At 42.2% G+C, this 20,124-nt stretch overlaps 1 protein-coding gene and 1 non-coding gene across 2 annotated transcripts in view; one reads left to right on the top strand and one right to left on the bottom strand.

The window, feature by feature from the left end:
- Positions 1-20,124, bottom strand: part of PPP2R2A (protein phosphatase 2 regulatory subunit Balpha) — an 86,511-nt gene that overhangs the window by 40,308 nt on the left and 26,079 nt on the right. The gene's annotated exons all lie outside the window — the stretch shown is intronic.
- LOC129406656 (small nucleolar RNA SNORA68) lies at positions 6,160-6,291 on the top strand. Its single transcript, XR_008631135.1, has one exon. It is a non-coding gene; the product is annotated as a small nucleolar RNA SNORA68 (small nucleolar RNA).

Raw genomic sequence — 20,124 nt, 5'->3', positions numbered from 1 at the left:
CGTTTTTAATAAGGCACACCTGAAGCCTTATATACTGTTATAGCATACATATATAGTATCTACTGTTATAGTGTAATTTAGTTCATTTTTTTTAATGAAAGGGGAAAAACAGATTCTGCATTCTAAATATCATCTCAAAAGGAACTACTCTGGTCCAAAGACTATTAGTATTTGCTGTAAGAGCAGTGCCAGTATGGTATTCTAGCTATGTAATGAAACTTTTATACTTCAAGTTAAATGAATGTATCATAGTAGCTATACTGAATCTGATCCTTTTACAAATACTGATTGCTTACAAAACTACCAGTCAATCACGACCTCTTCTATTCGTTACATTTCAACATAAACAAAAATTTAACCATGAATGTAACAGCATAAACTAAGGTTAACCTCAAAGTCCCAATACAAATGTACAGTAGGGATCAGAGATAACTCAATGAGCTGAAGTATGCAGGCAGCCTGGGTTTGATTTCTGGCACTGCATGATCCTCTATACAACCCCTGAGCACTCTTCTGGGAATGGTCCCTGAGCATTGCCACGTTTGGCCCAAAATACTTTTTTTTTTTTTTTTTTTTTTTGCTTTTTGGGTCACACCCAGCAATGCTCAGGGGTTACTCCTGGCTTTGCGCTCAGGAATTACTCCTGGCAGTGCTTGGGGGACCATATGGGATGCCGGGGATCGAACCCGGGTCGGCCGCGTGCAAGGCAAACGCCCTACCCGCTGTGCTATCGCTCCGGGCCCCCCTGGCCCAAAATACTTTTAAAAGTATGGAAATTCTGGGGCTGGAGAGATAGCACAGCGGGTAAAGCGTTTGCCTTGCACACGGCCGACAGGGGTTCGATTCCCAGCATCCCATATGGTCGCCTGGGCACTGCCAGGAGTAATTCCTGAGTGCAGAGCCAGGAATAACCCCTGAGCATTGCCTGGTATGACCCAAAAAGAAAAAAAAAAGTATGGGGATTGGATAGAGAGTAGAACAGGTAAGGCACTTCACTTGTCTTGTACCCTGCTGCCCCAGTTCAAGTCTCAATGCCGCATACGGTGCCCTTGGCACTGAGAGTGATCCCTAAGCAGAGAGCCATGAGGAAGTCCTCAGCACAGCCAAGGGTGCCAAAAAGAACAGGCGTGGGCTAATTACAAAGATTCTCCCTTAGCACAGCAGGAACAGTCTTCCCAACGGGGAAGACTCACAGAAGCCCACCACATTCAATAATGAAAACACTAACACAGACATTCATTCAGCACCAACCAGCTCAGTAAATTCTCAGACGTGACTTTAGTGACCCCACTGTGATGTTTAATGAACTCACAGGAAAGATGGCACAGGGAATCAGCACAGCACTGGAGAGCAGAAATGAACAGTATGGGGGCAGGGTGTGTGTGTCCCCCACCCCAGGGGGAGGGGATTAAACCAACAACTCAATAGGAGGTCCAAACAGCAGCTAAGGATCAAGACACTACAAAATGAGATGGAGGAAATCTCTACAAAATCACAAGGTAGAAAAGTCTAAAAGAATTGAACAGCAAACCTGCTAACTATGGGTTGAGTTCAAGAGGAACAATAAGAATGATCCGAGTCCCTGAAGAACAGGAAGTTATGTTTCACAGAACCTACTGTTTCCTTAAATTTTTCTTAACTCTCTTAACTCTTACTAAATGTTACACTTGTAGGACTAGAGTGATAGCACAGCGGGTATGGCATTTGCCTTGTACGCGGCCAGCTCGAGTTTAATTCCTCTGTCACTCTCGGAGAGCCCGGCAAGCTACCGAGAGGATCCCGCCAGCACGGCAGAACCTGGCAAGTTCCCCGTGGTGTATTCAATATGCCAAATCAGTAACAATAAGTCTCACAATGGAGACGTTACTGGTCCCCGCTCGAGCAAACTGATGAACAACAGGACGACAGTGCTACAGTACAGTGCTACTATGAATGACAAAAAATATAGTATGAAACAAAGGTTTTCATGCAATAAGTATGAGAAAGTCAGTCCTATATTTGTCAAACTTACTACCCAGAAGTGCTGTGAAAGGATCCAAGCGGTGAGAGTTCAAGAATCTGACTGAGACATTCATAAATGGCAGCAAACCAGCACTAAAGACTAAATATTTCCTAACAAAGTTTAAAAGCAGACTGTGAAAGGCTCAAACTGTTCCCAAGGAACTTCACTATCTGCTAGAACAAAATTCAACATTCACCAAGGTAAACTGAGACTTACCCATTCTAGAATCACCAAAAGTATAAAGGAGAAAACCAACCATAGCCAAGACAAATTAGTAAGACAAAAAGAAACAAGAAGATGAACAAACTAGAACCTGGAAAGCTTCTTGGGCTGGCGGCGGGTTTGCTGTGCATGCAGGTCTGGCCTGGTAGACACACGGCACGGTCCCGAGTACCAGGTCCCCAAGAGCAATCTCCAAGCAGAGAACCAGGAGTAGCCAACCTGAACTAAGAAGTAAGGTTCTTCCAGAAAAGGACCTTAACATATTGACATCAGCATGTACTACCAGTGACTCACACTTCTTGTATTCTAGTAACATAAAAATGTAATAAACTATCAGTCAATAACATCAGCAAAAAGATAAACAGTTGCCAAAATTCCACCTTACACTTTAGTTCTATGCCTGACAAAGCAGGACCCTATTGCTGAAGTAGCGAGATGGAGAGAAACACAAACTGCCCTTTTCCTGCCCCACCTGCTTAGAATGTTATGGGGTGTGGGGAGAAGGGAGGTGAATACGGCTTTTATTTAAATATGAGGAAGGGGATAGAGAAAGAGCTGAGAGTACACAATGCAGGAGGAGAGATGTGGGCAGCACGTGCCCGAGCAGCAAATGCACCTGCTTAGACTTTTTTTAAGTTTTGGCTCCTTCCCTACAATGGCAGGCCTATACTGACTCCCAGACAAGGGTAAGAGGACCAGAGGAGACGTCATCACAGTTCTCCTATTAACAATCTAAGGGTAAGTCAATGAATCTTTATATCCTTGGAATTTCTCACTTGCGAAGAAACATGAATCGAAGACCTCTCTCCCCAGAGGATCTATCTTTCCCAGAGCTTGTATTCAGATTCTTGAACTCAACATATCCAGGTGTGGGAGAAAGTAGAAGCTGACGGGAAAAAATAAAACTCATCCTCTTTCACCTAGTATCTCCCCTATTGTATATATTTTCCATTACTATAAAATATTTCCAAGAACTCATTTACCAACACTGAAACATTTTCTCAGCTGGAGCTATGACACAGAAATTAGGGGCGTGGTGGTCAGGTTTGACCCCCGGCACAGCAAGGTCTCAGGAGCACCTCCGGGACACAGGAGAGCTGGAAATGGCCCAATCCCTCCCTGCTGCCTTGCAAGAGGAAAGAAATATTTTATTAATTATACACTTGACTAAGATTTCACCAATGTTTCCCTCTAGTGTCCTATTTCTTTGTTTCAGGATCCATCCTGGACCTACACTGTCAGGTATCTCTAGCTTCTTCGGATCTGTAATGGTTTCTCAGATTTCTCTCTTTTCTAAAACTTGGTGGTTTAATTTTGGGGGCGGGGGGACGGTTTAGGGGCCATGCCTGGTGATACTTAGGACTCACTTCTGGTTCTGCACTCAGGGAATCATATGGGATTTGGGGCAAGCCACATGCAAGGCAGTCACCTCCCTGCTGTGCCCTGGCTTGGACCCCAGAATTCTCTTGTTTTGAGTGACACTGACAGTTTTGGAAAGTACTGGCTAGAAATTGAAGGAACAATTTAGAATATGTTCCTTCAGTGTTAGGACATCAGGCGTTTCAGTCATAACCACACTACAAATTATGATGATTGGCAAAACACCAGCTGAATGCCATTCTTAGAAATGAGACCAAGGGTCAATATGAATTAAGGATCACAGACCACACCCCCTCCCCCCACCATGAAAGGAGAGGTGTTAAAATTCCACCCTTCTGGGATAACCTACATGGGTTATTTGCAATTCTAACATAGAGGAAATCTGCCTCTTTCCCCCACTAATTTATTTAATTTTGTTGGTATGAACACATGGCTCATACTTTGGGCTACAAACCCAAACCAAAGTATTATACAATTCATTCAGGTTAGTTCTTAGATTAGTTTCTTCCATGCTTCTTTTAACTTTCTAAAAAAAAGTGTGACTTTGGGGCTGGAGCGATAGCACAGCGGGTAGGGCGTTTGCCTTGCACTCGGCCGACCCGGGTTCAAATCCCAGCATCCCATATGGTCCCCTGAGCACGGCCAGGGGTAATTCCTGAGTGCAGAGCCAGGTGTGACCCAAAAAGGAAAAAAAAAAAAAAAAGAAAGAAAAAAAAAGTGTGACTTTTATGTATTCTTAATATTATCACGTTAAACATGACTTCTAACTCTAGAGTTATATCCTAAGTTAAAAAAAAATTCTTTCAACCTTTCATTGAGTTCTACCTATTGATACCATAAATAACTCTCATCTTTGGAATATTCAATCATGACTAAGATTTTTATCCTGGAACAGATTTCTCATTTAGTCAGCTGAGGTCCTAAGAACCAGTTAAAAATAAACAAACAAAACTACATATTCTCTAAAGTTTTAACACATGCCTGTGACTTGGACTTATAAATTTACCACACGATTCTTTTCACACACTGGAAAAGTGGCACAAGGACACAGTATCCTGTACAGCTTTGTTTCTTTCAAAATTAGGAGTCTGTTCTATCTCAGCTTTAGAACACCCCCCCTCCCCTGAAACCCACCTTAGAGGCAGGAGCGGGAACTGTCCAGAGGCTTGGGACAGAGCGCACGAGTGAACGACACGGCCCCCTCCCACACGTGCAGAACAGTGGGCCAGCAAGCCCGATGCAGACACCCCCATCACCGCTGGGTGTGGCCCTTCTGAACAAGAGCGGGGACCTACTGTCAAAAGTTTCCAATGTATAAACACCACGGGAATTAATTCCTGTTTTCAACATTTAATAGCCTCACTAAGAAGTGGGATTTTGTTCTGACAGTTTTGTTTGATCACATGACCCATTTCTGACATAGTCGGAGATAGCAAACACTAAAGTTTAGGGTTGACCCCCACATAAACTAGTTAGAATATGAATAATCCAAACTTATCCTCGAAAGTAATCACTTCCAAACATAAAAATTATTTTCTGGGTAACGCATCCATAAAACGCTAGCTTTGAGATAAAGGGTTTATACTGAAAGGTTGTGAAGGGGTCCTCCAGGACACTGGTGGTGGACCAGTGTGATGGTGGACCATGTATGTCTGAAATTATCATTATCAGAACTATAAACCATGGTGCCCCAATAAAAATTGAGGGTGAGAGGGTGAAGAAGTTAAAACTTTTTTAAAGTACACTTACTTCCCTTGAGACCTATATAGGATACATTTTTATCACCAGCTGGCCTCTAGAGGGAGCTCAAAGTTTCATTTTCCCGATAGGCCATTATACTCCACCCACAAATGTGCTATGTTCAAGATTCCAGAGTATTTTATTACAGCACCTTGAAGAACCAGTTAAATGTGTGTCATCAATTTAGAAAGCTGTTGCTCCTCCGGCTCCTAGTTATTTCTTCCTCTCTTTCCCCCAGTCCTGAGACTCCTGACTTCACCCTTTCCCAGGAGGGGTTCATGAGTGGGAAAAGAATGACAGTAGGCATGAAGACATGTTTCCCTCTTTGATTACTCACTGCTTTCAATGCGCCAGTGATCTACCTGCTACATGGCACTGCAATTAGAGTATATATTTCTATAGTTTATATGGAAGTTGGCTCATGTCTGCCCAGGAAACCTAGTGAACTGCCTCAAGCACTCAGCTAAAAAGATTGGCGGATTATTTCAGCACACCTTAACATCCTGGGAGACATATCTCTAGGAACCTAGACACAATGAAAGGTCAAACTGTATAATCTCCACTTCGCTTGTCTACAGGACTCTGAGGAAGACTTTTTTTTTTTGGGGGGGGGGTAATTTTCACAACCAGTGGTACTCCAGGTTTACTCCTCTCTGTCTCAGAAGACCACATGTGGTGCTTGAACACTGGCTGGCCCGTATGCAAGGCAAGCTCTGTACTATACTATCCTCTGGCCCCAATAACTTCGACTTTTGAAAATTCAGTTTTCCCAAGCTCAATACTCACAGCTCACCAATAGTTTCAGAGCTAAGTGCCGAGTATCCAGACCCAAGAGCTGCTGCTCCACACAGCGGCAGCTTGAACAGTGGTGTTGACAAGCAAGTGGATCTCGTCACCTTTGGGGGATTGAACCGTGCCCCTAAAGTGTAGTCAGAGGTTCTACACCAATGATGTGGCAGGGGGAGCACTCCAGAGCCAAGGGAGCCCCGTCAGCCCTGACTGTCCCCGAAGACCGTGACATGGACGCCCAGCACTGCGCCCACTTCATCCAGATCATGAAGGAGGAGATCCTGGTCAGCAGGTGCTGCTGGCCCACAGTCAAGCAGTTCCAGGACTCCAAGACCACGTTCCCACCAAGTCCTAAGGTGGCAGCACAAGCCCCGCTTCACCACCAAGAGGCGCAACACCTTCTTCTGAGCCACAGGAGCCCAAATAGACTCCTTGACAGTCAAAAAAAACAAAAATGAAGAGCTGGAGTGACAGTACAGTGGGTAGGGCACTTGTCTTGCATGCAGAAAACCCAGGTTCGATCCCAGGTATCTCGTATAGTCCCCTGGGCACTGCTGGGAGTAATTCTTAATTAAGCACAGAACCAGAAGTAAGCCCTGAGCACCACCAGGTGTGGCCCCAAAACAAAACAAAACAAAACAATAACAGAGTCTGAAAATTAGATACCAGACCTGCTCCCCATCAGTGGGCCCACACCACAGTTCCTGGGCTTCTGCTTGCTGCTGAGGCTGCCATCACTGGGCTACTCTGGAAAGGGAGGCAGAGCCCCTCCATTCCAGCCAGGTCCAGGCAGCCTCCATACCCTGTGCCATGTTCATGGGCTCACAGCATGGCTCCTGCAGTGCTCAGCTAGGCACACACCTACTTAGCAAACTGCGAGCTATTCAGTTCCACTTCGTGTCATTCAGTGAAGCCGGGCAGTGAGGAGAGCAACCCCAGCCTATCCCTCAGCATCCTCCACAGGGTCTAGCTGCAAAGACGGACTCAGCCCCAGCAAAGGAAGAACACCAGAAAACCAATAGAGAAAACATGTAGAAACCCACCATGTTCACTGAGCAAAAATAATATGACCAAAGGCACATAACACATACCAGCTGAGTAAATCTTCAGACAATGGCTTTAGAGACACCATGAATAAGATGTTTAATGAACTCAAAGGAATGATGGCACAAGTAGTCAGCAATGCATAAGAAAGCATAAGAGCCAAAACGAGAAAACTGTAGTAAGAATGTGAAAACAAAGAGCATGTTGTGATTAAAAAATAAAACCTTAATAGAAGCTCTGTACAGTACAATAACAGCAAAAGAGCAAACGCTTCAAGATGAAGAAACTGCTAGGAAACAACAGAAGGTGGAAAATACTCTGTAAAGAAATGAACAGCACAGGGCCGGAGCAACAGCACAGCGGGCAGGGGTTTGCCTTGCACGCGGCCAACCCGGGTTCGATCCCCAGCATCCCATATGGTCCCCCGAGCACTGCCAGGGGCAATTCCTGAGTGCAAAGCCAGGAGTAACCCCTGAGCATCGCTGGGTGTGACTCAAAAAGCAAAAAGAAATGAACAGCACAGGCTGGAGCGATAGCACTGTGGTTAGGGTGTTTGCCTTGCACGTGGCCGATCCGGGTTCGATCCCAGCATCCCATATGGTCCCCCAAGCACCGCCAGGAGTAATTCCTGAGCACAGAGCCAAGAGTAACCCCTGAGCGTTGCTAGCTATGACCCAAAAGAAAAAAAAAAGAGAAATGAACAGAACACAGGAGAGCATGGGATGAGTTCAAGAAGAATATAAGATTACTGGAGTCCCTCAAGAACAAGAAGGCAACTAAGATGAAGAAACAGTAAAGAAATCATTGATAAGAATTTCCCAGAGGGGCTGGAGAGATAGTTCAGCAGGTAGGGCATTTACCTTGCATGCAGCCTACCCTGGTTGATTCCCAGCATACCATATGGTCCAAAAAGGAAAAATAAAAAATTGAGGAATACAAGCACCAAGATCCAAGAGGACAAATGGTCCCATGGAAATGGACACAACTAAGAAAAGTCCAAGACACACTGTACTCAAAATAATAAATGCCAAAGATAGACACAGAATACTGAAAGTAGCAAGTATATATATAAAAAACAAAGGGAACTTACTTACAAAGGAAAGCCTAAAAGATTTACAGCAGATCTCTAAAATGAGACTCGACTAACCAGAAAAGGGTGGAAGCATATCACACAAAAACTCAGCAAAATGAACACCTCACCAAGATCACTCTATCCAGCTAGATTACCATTCAGATTTGAAGACTGATAGAGAGTCATAGACAACAACTTGGGGAATTCGCAGCCTTGAAACCAGTTTTGCAAGAAGCATTAACAGAGCTTCTTTGAAGAACGAGACAAAGTTTCCAGCATGTGATGCTGATTAGGGCCTTCACTAAAGGTGCTTCTGAGTGCGCTCTATTAAGAAAGGTATGCTTACTCTGAGCGTACAAAGAAATTTCACTCTTTCAATGAATTAACATCTCATTTATATGGACTGTCTAGATCTAACCACTATTTTAACAGATATTTATTTAAATCTTTTACTTATTAGTGCAAACACTTACTCCCACATTCCCTTTATCAAGATAAATCAACTTGTACTTTTACATTCTTATTTTCCCATTTAAATTCTCTTATTTCTCTTCATTCTTACTAAAATATTGGCAAACTTTTAAACTGTATCAGCAGCTGTGGTTTTGTCCATGTTAAAAAATAATAATAAATTTTAAAAGAAAAATTTAAAAAGCTTTATTTATGACAGGGAAGACGTTAACTACCACAGTAAGATCCAAGTACAAAATAAAATGTACTGAAATATATTTTAGATACCAGTCATAAAAATTTATGTAAATGGAAATACTGCATTATTTTATTTACACAGGTTAAGATCATATAGCAACCAAGCATCACAAATTGACTTCTTGATTTATTTTCTGATTATTCTAACTGCCCTTCCTTTCAGTTCTGATGGGGCAAGTAATATGAAGTCAGTCTGCCATCTGCCTGCCAGGGGGCAGGCTGGGGGTTGGGAGGGAACCTGCACACTGGTGGCAGGGAGGGGACACTGGTGGTGGGGAGGGGACACTGGTGGCGGGACTGGTGCTGGAACAATGTATGCCTGCAGCAACTCTTTACAAAGACCAGCTGTGTAAATCAGTGTCTTAATCAAAATTAAGAGGTAAAAAAACAGTTAAGAACCAAACAATAAATGCAAAGAAATGAGCTTTGTACTGGGCACATAACAGGCCATAGGAAAGGAGATGTTGGCTAAAGGTATGGATTGTGTTACACAAAGGACAAGCAAGTACTTACTCTTACCTTATTTATTTATGGGTCATTCAGGTCAGTAAGATACCTGGAGCCTTAAAGTACAACCCACGCTAGTAAACAAACTGGTTTATTTAACCTTATTTATTTATGGGTCATCCAGTTCAATAAGTTACCTAGAGTCTAAAGCTAGAGACCGAACTAGTAACAAGGCATTACATGCTTGCTTTGCTGTTGCTCTGCAAACACACACACACACACAAAAGGCCACACACAAAATGACAACTTGGGGGGCTGGAGCAATAGCACAGCAAGTAGGGCATTTCCCTTGCACGCAGCCGACCCAGGTTCGATTCCCAGCATCCCATATGGTCCCCGAGCACTGCCAGGAGTAATTCCTGAGTGCATGAGACAGGAGTAATGCCTGTACATCGCCGAGTGTGACCCAAAAAGAAAAAAACAAAAAGGCAACTTGTCAATGACAGGATTCTGAGTCTCTTAGCCAACGCCATTTTTTTTACACTCCCTATTACCATGATTTTTCTAACACGGTGTTAATGATCTTTAAAATACCCTTTCTCACCCCCTGCCTCAGTGAACAGGAATATGTTACGTGATAAGCTCAAAGACCACTGGCTGCTATCAATGCTAATAGGGAACCTACATTGAAATGCTGTCATGAGAGTCAGGGTCCATAGGGTACTTTCCAGAGATGTGTTCTGGAACCAGTCTCCCTTCTTTTTAACTTGTTCCTGGATAATCTGATCTCATGTTTGGATAAAATGGAATGGAACCATACCCTCCTGCAACAAAGAACAGAAAGATAAACAGTTGCTAATACATTTGGTCTACAAGTGTGATGATCTTAACAAATAAGCTTGGTGTGTTATGATGCTAAGAGTTCTGAATAGACTAACTCAAAAGTTGCCACCTTGCTTAATGTTCAGCAACTTTTGCCTGAGTCATAATTAAGTACTCAAAACCAATCTCCTGGGTCGGGAGAAATATTACAATAGGTCAAGTGCTTGCCTTGCAAGCGGCCAACCTGAGTTCAGTTCCCAGCATCCCCTAAGGTCAATGGGACCAATGGGAACCCTCCCTCAAAATAATGTTCTAATTCACTTGCTTTCTCTAAATATAGTATAAGTAATTACTCACTAAAATTACACAAGTAGTATTGAATAAATCTTCTGCATCATAACTTAAGATTTTTTTATAACCAGAATAAGCATCTGGTTATTAAGCTCTCCTAAAATCTTTACAAACTAGATTACAGCCATGAAGCATTTCTTCATTCATTTGTCTTAATAGTCATACCCAATACAAATTTATTTTGTAACAAGGATCCCCTTAAACTCACTTACAAACCAGGTACAAAGAACCAGATTAATTAAAAACTAGATGTCTTTACAGTATATTATAGATGATTTTACAGACTTTACTACCATAGTAAAAGGAACTTTTTTTAAGTACCAGGAACGTAATTTAAACACATACCATACACTACAGACTAAAGCGAAAGAGCTAGGAAATGGAAGGGGGAGCAGAGGGCTACCTGGAGACCACTCTGTACTTACTCCAGAAATCTTGGTGAGAAACAGTAAGTGATCAGTCAGTACATACAGTAATAATCTTATCCATAAGCAACCTATATTTAAATGTATTTCCAAGGTATTTAATCCTTACAACAAACTCTAAGGTTTGTTGCTATGGGCGCTGGAGCAGTAGTATGCTTGCCTGGCGTACAGTGCTACCCTTGCTCATGGGCACCAGGGTTCAATCTCGGCCATCCAGTATGGTCCCCTGTAGCACTACGAACCGTATGGTCCCCTAAAAGTGTGTGTATATGTATGTGCATACATACACACACATAACTATTGAAAAAGCTTGCTACGATAATAAATCCATTTAACAACTGAACAAACTGAAGCATAAACTCAAAACAGTGGATAGATCATGTGGAGAATTTAAAGTACTTTTTAAAAGAAATATGAAAAACAAGCCTTGAGAACTATAGTATAGGAAGCTAAAGATGAAAGCGAGAACAGTGTTGAGATTCTCATGATACTTAAAACAACACCACCAGTAGATATTTACTTTACATTACCATTTAATATTATCTAAATAACAGCACATTTCAGTTTTAAAGCAAAAAGTTTCAATACACTGACTAATAGTTCAGAAAATCAAGTGATGAATGATTTGGCCAAAAATCTTAGCCAGAAGGAATAAACCACTGTAGCCTAAAATAAATTTAGAGCAGAAGATCATTCTGAATATTGAAATAAAATTGTTCAGTAAGTTGGTCATCTCTTCCCTTCATTATCCTTTTCCTCTTAATTCTAGTAAGTTAAATTCTGGTCAATGCAGTTAATTCCTAAACCTTATTTTCAACTGCTTTGATCTCCAATTCCTCTGCTCCAGTATACTTTGTTCTGCGTGTGCCACCCTGTAGGTTTTGGAGGAGGGTACTCCCAGCTCAGTGCTTGGGCGGAGCTCCTGGCAGTGTTTTGAGGGAACCATGAAGTGCCCGGAGTTGACACTAGATGCTGCATACACGTCATTCAGCCCACTGGGCGATCTCCCACATATATTTCTAAACAAACACAATCATGTTGTTCAAATGACCTGAATTTATTTTACATATACTACATTTCCGAAGATTCCACTTCTTTCATGATTCTTACTAAAAAAAGCATTAAATATGCTAGAGAGAGAGAAGGGAAAGAGAAAGAAAGAAAGAAAGAAAGAAAGAAAGAAAGAAAGAAAGAAAGAAAGAAAGAAAGAAAGAAAGAAAGAAAGAAAGAAAGAAAGAAAGAAAGAAAGAAAGAAGAAAAGTGTCTGTCACAGAGGCAGGCTGGGGTGGGGAGGTGATGGGAGGGAAATTGGGGACAATGGTGTTGGGAAATGTCCACTGGTAGACGGATGGGTTTTTGAACACTGACTGAAACCTAACCGTGAACAGCTTTGTAAGGGTCTATCTCACAGTGATTCAATAATGAAATTAAAAAAAAAAAAGGATTAAACATGAAAGGTCTTCTCTACTTACTTGAACTGGAACACTAATTCTGAGTCATATTTCTTAATAAACTGTGCACTTTTGTTCATTCTACAGCCACTCCTTCAAATGTTTTACCAAGCATCTACAACATGGCAGAAACTGTTTTTCAACCCTTTTCACTTTTGGACTCACATAAGATCTATGTCATGGTATTATTTCTAGATGCTTGGTATACTATTTTTTTTAATGCCTGCTGTTATGAATCTTATATTCTAATGTGGAGACACATGAAATGTATCAGATAACGCTCTATTAAAACATGAAGATCAATGAGAAAAGAAAGCTAACTTCGCAGTGTGCATTGGTTCAAGTACAATGATCAATGAGACCTCTAAAACATAAGACCTCATTAAACCTCTAAAAAGTAAATTGGAAAAAAAAAATGTCCAAACTTGTAAAAGAAAAGTGTTTTATTTATTTACTTGTTTGTTTTTCAACCCTTATTTGTTTATTGGGGGAGCACAACCAGTTGTCGTCAGGGCTTACTCCTGACCCTTGCTCAGGGGCTCCCTATGCTCAGATGTGAATCCCATACCATTTCTATGACTCCCAAGAAAAGTATTCTTAAAAATGGCTTAAGTAGTTATGAGTTCAAAGACTAAGAAAGGAGAGATAAAGTACAGCCAAGAAAATTCTTAAAAAAGAACCTAAGTAGTTATGAGTTCAAAGACTAAAGGAGAGGGGACAGATAAAGCACAGTGAGTTTGGTGCTTGTCTGACCGAATTCAATCCCCAACACTGAATATGGTCCATTGAGAACCACTAAAAGTGATCCCTGAAACAGAGCCAGGTGCAAGCCCTAAGCATCCCCAAATTGTGCTCTAAACCTCCCTGCCCCCACCCTCCAAAAACACCCTAATGCAGAATAAGGTGGTAAAGATAGAACACTCAGAACTTAGCACTGGCTAGATTTTATACAGCCCTGGTGGTCATGATAGGGTACATTTAACAGTGATAATAATAGTGGAAGGATTTGTTTTTAACTGAGTATCTTTTGTGCTAAAAAAGTTTAACAGTTGAGGGAAGAGTAGCTCTAAAGCAGCCTAAAAAAAAAAAATCAAGATACAACTACATGAACCCAAGCATAGGCAATTTAAAAAAGAAATGGGGCTGGAGCAACAGTGCAGAGGTGGGGTACTTGCCTTGTACACAGCTGACCTGAGTTCAATCCCTGGCATCCCATATGGTTCCCTGAGCACTGTTGCGAGTGCAGAGCCAGGGATAATCCCCAAGCATCACCAGATGCGACCCAAAAAAACAAAAGAATAACAATTTTAAAAGAAAGGAGGAATGAATTTCAGAACACTTTCAGAAAATAATGCGGCCATGACTTAGTTGTAATAAAGACGTCAAGGAATTAATCCAAGGTTTTAGAACTGAGCTCAGTGGAGGAAGGGCACTGCCATTGGCTAGGATACATAAAACCAGGAAAGAGGAGGTTCTTGGTAACAAAGAGGCCAAAATTTCTATTTTCACACATCTGGTGTACATTTTCATCATGCAAAGAAATGTCACTTCAGGTAATCACACAGACTTGGCAGCAGTGTAGGGGAGAAAGATAGAAGAGATCAGGTCGAAGGATGGAGTCTGAGGCTCTCCCATGTTCAGCACAGAAAAGGAGAAACCAAAAAGGAAGAAAGCCCCAGAGATGCTGGTGAGGCCCAGCTCCCATTAAAGCAGACAGACAAGAGTTGTTAAGAGGTGGCAGTGGTGAAATGTGTCAAGGAAAGTAAGGCGAAAAAGCTTGGACTCACAATGGGAAGGTAACTGATAAAGGTAATTTTAGTAGATTAATGTTACTAGGGAAGAGAATGTTTTCTGTGGTTTTATTTTATACCTGTCACAAAAAGTAGCTCTAGAGCTGAACAAGTAAGGTTGAAATCAACTCCTGACAGTGCAAAAAAAAAAAAAAATACGGCTATTAGAGCATCCTCTTTATAACTATCATCAATAAAAATTCTCCCTTTTTTTTACAAACAAGGGTTAAACAAACAAGATTCAAGTTGACACATCAAGTGTCTAAACTGCTAACTTCTCAGCTGAAAGGGTCATTTCCCCCAAGCAAAGTACTACTTCGTTGATACACTTTGAACCACTGGCAAGCCTTAAAGAATGCTGTGATTTTTTGCTGCCTGTGTGAAGGACAGTTATATCATTTTAGGATTCTTAGGCTTTGAAAATCCTCTCCTCAGTTTTCCAGACTCTACAACCACTGTCTTTTAGCACATCTTGAAGCAATAAAGTTTGTGGTAACAGCAATGCTCTAATCTATGCTATAGAACATGGGTGCACTAAGCAATATGTTGCTACTTACTGGGCACTTGATCTGGGAGCAGTGCAATTTTAAATCCCAACAAGCCACTCGTAGGTAGAAAGCTCATTTATTTTTCTTGATGCATACTTTATATTTATCTCACAATATATTGTTAATAGGTCTCACCACAGAATTCACAGAAAATTACAAATACGAGTTTCAACCTTGTACATAGTAAATACCAGTAATAGCTACATTCCAGGCCAGAGCAATAGTGCAGCAGGCGGGGTACTTGCCTTGCATGCAGCCAACCCAAATTTGATCCTTAGCATCACAAGCGGCCCCCAAGGCTGCCAGGAGTGAGCCCTGAGCACTGCCGGGTGTGGCCCCCAAACTAAGCCACATTCCCTCTGACTTCATTTTAATGTGTTCGCTCTGACATCTCACACTCTTCCTCTCAACACAGACTGGACATAACCCTTGTTCTTCAATTTTGCTCTAGAATTTATTTCTAATAAGGTGCTTCAAATTGTGGCAATCAAACCAATCTCCCTTCATTCTGTAGCCCAGGAGGTAAACAGACAGACTTCAATTTCATTCTCTCTGGCCCTGCACTACTTGAGACTGTTCAAGTTTTTTTTTTTTTTTCTTTCTTTCTTTTCCCCTCCCCTCTCCTCTCCTCCTCTTTCTTTTTTTTCGGACGGTTGGGGGTGTTGGCTATACCTTACTCTCTGGCTGGGCACACAGGGATCACTCCGGGTGGGGCGAAGGGGACATATTAGCTGTCAGGAATAGAACCCTTGTGGTTGTAGGAAAAGAAAGAAACAGTAAGGCTAGAGGAAAGGCACAAAGGAGCTCCAGATATACTTTTATATACTGCTTCAAAAGGGGGGAAGAAAGGGCATTCTCTCTGCTAGGCTTCACTGACGGGGAGGGAGGCTGGAGCAGCTGCAGGGCTGCAGAATCAGGTCTCGCAGATGGAAGAGACTTTGCGCTCGACTGCAGAGTCAGCCCAGCTCCCACAGATCACTTTGAAAGGCCCACAGAGCCTTTCTCAAACACACCCCTGCGGATCTTGACCCAGTGGACAGCTCTTCTTATTTTATTTGTACAGATCTAATATTACTCTGTCTGGCCTCATTTCATACTCAGCATAATCCTTAAACTATAAATTCACCTACAAATGAAAAAAATGCCAGACTAGCCTTTTCTTGCACAGCCATTTTAGAAAGCTAACATCTACTCAGGCATATTTCTCCCACCATCACTGACTCCCCTAACAATATCCCCTGTTCAAATAAAACTAGTAATAAATACACACACTGGGGAGGGAAATACATGCCTTCAAAAACATGGGCCTCTTCTATCCAGAAACACAAACAAGGCCAAAAGACCAGGAGGGAATTCTGCAACTGTTACTTTTCTAATCCATTTCTAGAGCTTATGCCCATTCTAGAGTAACCAACATTGTTCTCTAATCTTGAAAATTAAGAGTAACTTTTAAATCTAACTTTGTAGAGAAAATATCTAATGTTCAGTGTAGTTAAGGTGACCTAAAGAATCCACAGGCCTTTTGATTGTAGAACTGTGATTACTAACAGTAGGGATGGGGGAGGGAGGGCAGAATATAAGTAACAGTGATTGGAGGAAGGGAAGGGGGTCTCGGGCAATTTGGTGGTGGTAAAGATGTTATAAATTTTGTCATTAAAAACTTAAATGTTAGGGGCTGTAGCGATAGCACAGTGGGTAGGACATTTTACCTTGCCAACTGGGGTTCGATTCCCAGCATCCCATATGGTCCCGAGCACCACCAGGAGTAATTCCTGAGTGCACAGCCAGGAGTATCCCCTGTGCATTGCCAGGTGTGACCCAAAAACAAAACAAAACAAAACAAAACAAAAACCCAAAACCTTAAATGTTTATAACCATGTTACACAACAACAATTAAGAAACTGTAAGAATTACTAGCTGCAGCAAAGACTAAACTGAACACCATGCCCTACAAGTGATCATTTACTTCCCTCTTACTACTAATAATTTTCTTTAACAAAACACTTTGCTCCCACTATTCCTTGCCCCCTCCTACTCTGCCTCCCCCCACCCTGCCTCCAATAAAGTTTACCCACAAAAATTATAACAGGAAGTCAGAGGCTCTTTTTCTTGGGCTCGCTAAAGCCATGTGTACGTATTTTGAACAACGGAATACAAACGCCAACACTCCGTGGCATATCCTTAGACTCTGCCCTCCCTCTTTTTGTTCTGTTTGGAATCCTCTCCAAGGCTGACAGGCTAGGTGAGAGAAGAATAAACCTCGAGATTTGGGGAAGCACTGTGTCTTTGTCTTTTACAAGAGATTGTTTAACTCTGGGAACTTCTAAGAATCTGGTTTTACTGGCTCGTAAAAACTAGAAAAAGTATTCCATTTTCATATTTTAAAAAGGTGGGGGCTGGAGCGGTAGTACACAGGGGCTATGTGTTATAGTGGGGATGGAAGGGAAAGGCATCATATATCTTGGTCATTTTAAATCTCCCTGTCTAAATAGGTAATGGGATGGCTGGGGGCAGGAGACAGTATGAAATGAAAGGGTTTTGTTGTTGTTGTTTTGGTTTTGTTTGTTTGTTTGGGGGGGCTTATAGCTGGCTCTAGCTCTGCAGGGCCATGTGTAGTGCTGGGGATTATACCAGGTAGGTGTCCGAGACAAGCGCCCTACCCACTGTACTATCTCTCCAGATGAGTAGGAGACAAGGGAAGTCTCTAAGCTAGGCAACTTTTTCTTGTCCCTTCACCCACAGCCAGAGAGGCAAGACAGCAGGCATCTAACACGCACCCATGACCACAGACTGAGACCAAGGAAAGCCAGGGGAGCAGGGAGCCACCGGTACGACCCTAGGAGGCCCAGCGACAGATTCCAGAGCAGCAAGGCCCAGCAGGGGAGCACAGTTCCGTGCTCCAGCAGGAGACTGCAGACAGTGGGCACAAATGGTATAGGCCTCCGGAAGCAGGCGAACAGAACAGAAGGTCCAGAATTCATGCTAAGGCACAGGACGAGTGATCGCCTGCACTGGTAAAAGGAGAGACGTGGACATTGAGGGGGACCAAGACCTTAAACTGTCCACAATAAAACTGACCTTAAGCGGCTGAATTTTGCACCGTATCTTTCATACAATAAAAATCCAGGAGCTCAGGGAGGAAAATTCAGCAGTAATAATGGAGCTTGCTTTGCATCTAGAAGACCCAGGTTTAATAACCCTGCAGTACATGGTCCCGTCACTGTCATCCTGCCCATCACCACCTGTCACTGCTACAAGCACTGCCAGGAGTGACCTGCAAACAAAGGGCCAGAATGAGCTGTCCCAGCAGTACCAGGTGGCTATGAGCCAGAACCCAAAAATAAGTAAAAATTTAAAAACAGTAAAATAATGCACTGAAGTTCAGGGATGGGGAGATAGCTCAACGGGGTGAACATATGCTTTACCTGCTGGAGCACACACTTTGGTTCCTGGCACCACCTGGTACCAACTGGAGTGGGAACCCCACCTCCAAAAAATGCTTTAACGGGATGGCATGTAAAAGAAAATGCCTCACACAGTTTACCAATTCAACAAACAATCACAAAAATCCACAACATAGTTTATGGATTCAACAAATAATTACAAAAATCCAATTAAGTGCCATATACTGTTATATACCTGGAATTACCCCAGGAGTTGAGAATAAAGTAATAAAACAAAGTATACTCCCTTATGCTTAATGAAACTTTAATGAACTTAATTTCTGAGCCTATAATAAGCAAGTAAATATACTTTGGACAGTAAGAGTATCTGAAAGAGGAAAAGCAGGTAACAGTGTATTTGAAAGTTGGAGGAGAAATCAGCTTATTTTCACATTGTAAGAAATTCTACAAAAATCTGCAAATATACTCCAAGAGTAAAGATAAGTTCAAGTGTCTGTTCAAGGGCCCGGAGCAATAGTACAGCAGGCAGGACACTTGCCTTGCACATAGTCGACCTGGGTTAGACCCTGCGTACCTCATGGTTCCTAAGCCTACCAAGAGTTATCCCTAAGCCGAGCAATGCCAAGTGAGCCTTCACGGGGTGGTGATTGGAAGAGAACAAGAAAACCCAGGCTAGACAGCAAAGAATAACAGAATGATCTCAGGCAAGAAATTCCAAGAATTTGAAATAATAGCTATACAATAAAATCAGGAATGTTTCTTGGTTGGGGCAGTAGCGATAATACAGCGGGTAGGACGCTTGCCCTCCAAGTGGCCAACCTGGGTTCAATTCCCCAGTGCAGAGCCTGAAGAAACCCCTGAGCACTGCCAGGGGTACCCCAGCCCCCCCACACACACCAAAAACAAGAATCAGAAATCTCTCAGGTCAAACTGAAACAGTGGAAGGAGAGAGCTCCAGGTAAAAGTAAAACTGATAGTGCAGAAGAGCCAGTAGCAAGGGTAGGGCGCCTGCCTTGCACACAGCCAACCAGCTTGATCCCCGCACCCTGAGCTTACCAGGACTGGTCCCTGAGTACAGTCAGGAGGAACCCCAGACTACAGCCAAGTGTGGTCCAAAAATCAGAAGCAGATAATTAAACTGAAAGTTGCAGACTGTAGTGATGGAACTTTTAAAAAACACTTTTGGAGCATTAGAAGTACTCACCACCTGGCACAATAAACATTACGAATATAATATCAACAGTCTTTTTAGTATATTTCTATGGCTAATGAACTTATATCGTCACAAATGAACATAAATTTGGTGACTTAAAACAACATCAATTCACCTCACCAGCAAAAAAAATTAATGTCAAACTGAGACTACAGCAAAAGAAAAGACTACCTACTAAATGGGAAAACATTGTACATACTGATTTTTGTACATCCATTTTGTACATTTAATATTGTACATCCAATATTAAATTAAGATTCAAGAACTCATGGATCTTAATTTGATTGGGCTATTAAAAACAAGCATAAACCAATAAAAATTATAAAAACAGAAATCTTAGCATCTGTTAAATGAGGTGCCAGCATAAGCATGTACAACATTGCAGACTGGCCCATCCCTGGTAGTGAGTTTTGAGAGGAAATAATAAAATTCACCTGGCCCAGAAGTAGTCTGGAGACATAAAGACCTGCATCCCCATGAGATGCAAACATGGGTCTCCTTGGAGGTGGAGAAAATGAGTCATGACCTATGACTGAGGCACTACTTAGAGAGAATGGTGGTCTCTTCATTAGAAGAGAATCTAAAGGTCGTGAGAAGACGATGAAAGGACCATCAAGAGTCCAAGGCCCTTCAATTATGACAACAGACCAACCTTTCTGTATGCAGAGAATGCCAAGGCAGTATCGAAGAAGCTAAAAACAAACTTTGTAAAGAAG

This window comes from Sorex araneus, chromosome 7 (genome assembly GCF_027595985.1).
Source record: "Sorex araneus isolate mSorAra2 chromosome 7, mSorAra2.pri, whole genome shotgun sequence".
Classification (NCBI taxonomy): domain Eukaryota; kingdom Metazoa; phylum Chordata; class Mammalia; order Eulipotyphla; family Soricidae; genus Sorex; species Sorex araneus.
Note: the sequence above shows the minus strand (reverse complement) of the source record. Positions and strands in the feature narration are given on the sequence as shown.